General features: G+C 47.4%; 1 non-coding gene across 1 annotated transcript; it reads right to left on the reverse strand.

The window, feature by feature from the left end:
* Positions 1 to 962: 962 nt before the first annotated feature.
* LOC119466962 lies at positions 963 to 1,024 on the reverse strand. Its single transcript, XR_005195474.1, has one exon. It is a non-coding gene; the product is annotated as a U7 small nuclear RNA (small nuclear RNA).
* Between the last annotated feature and the right edge of the window lie 212 nt (positions 1,025 to 1,236).

Here is a 1,236-nt window from a genome sequence, read left to right on the forward strand (position 1 = left end):
TTCAAGCAATTCTCCTGCCTCAGCCTCCCGAGTAGCTGGGACTACAAGCGTGCGACCACCAAGCCCAGCTAATTTTTGTATTTTTTAGTAGAGACAGGTTTCACCATGTTGGCCAGGATAGTCTTGATCTCTTGACCTTGTGATCCGCCCGCCTCGGCCTCCCAAAGTGCTGGGATTACAGGCGTGATCCACCGCACCCGGCAAGATTAATTTTTTAATATAACCATTTATAATTGACTCTCCCAGGAAGGAGCTAGAAGCTTCTTTCTTTCCTTTTTTTTTTTTTTTTTTTTTTTGAGAGGGAGTCTCAGTCTGTCACCCAGGCTGGAGTACAATGGCACCATCTTGGCTCACTGCAACCTCTGCCTCCCGGGCTCAGCAATTTTCCTGCCTCAGCCACCTGTTGGCCAGGCTGGTGTCGAATCCCTGACCTCAAGTGATCTACCCTCCTCAGCCTCCCAAAGTGCTTTCTTTTTTTCCTTTTTGAGATGGAGTTTCACTCTTGTTGTGCAGGCTGAAGTGCAATGGTACAGTCTCAGCTCACTGCAACCTCCACCTCCCGGGTTCAAGTGATTCTCCTGCCTCAGCCTCCCAAGTAGCTGGGATTACAGGCATGGGCTACCACGCCCAGCTAATTTTTTGTATTTTGTAGAGATGGGGTTTCACCATGTTGATCAGGGTGGTCTCAAACTCCTGACCTCAGGTGATCCTCCCGACTCGGCCTCCCAAAGTGCTGCAATTACAGACATGAGCCACTGTGCCCAGGCTTTTTTGTTGTTGAGACAATATCTCACTCTGTCACCCAGATTGGAATATAGTAGCATGATCACAGCTCACTGCAGTCTTGACCTCCCAAGGCTCAGGTGATCCTCCTGTCTCAATCCTCTTAGTAGTGAAACCACAGGTGCATGCCACCACATCTGGCTAATTTTTGTATTTTTATTTTGTTTTATTTATTTTTTATGGGCTTTCCCGCAAAAACTGGAAAGGCTGCTAGACAAATTCTAAAACAGCTGTAACACTTTTATTTTATTTTTGAGATGAAGTCTCACTCTATTGTCCAGGCTGGAGTGAGTGGCGCGATCTCGACTCACTACAACCTTCACCTCCCAGGTTCAAGTGATTCTCCTGCCTCAGCCCCCTGAGTAGTTGGGATTACAGGCACAGGCCACCACTCCTGCTGATTTTTTGTATTTTTAGTAGAGACAGGGTTTCAACATGTTGGCCAGGCTGGTT

Source organism: Cebus imitator, unplaced genomic scaffold, assembly GCF_001604975.1.
Source record: "Cebus imitator isolate Cc_AM_T3 unplaced genomic scaffold, Cebus_imitator-1.0 Scaffold244, whole genome shotgun sequence".
Taxonomy (NCBI): Eukaryota; Metazoa; Chordata; class Mammalia; order Primates; family Cebidae; genus Cebus; species Cebus imitator.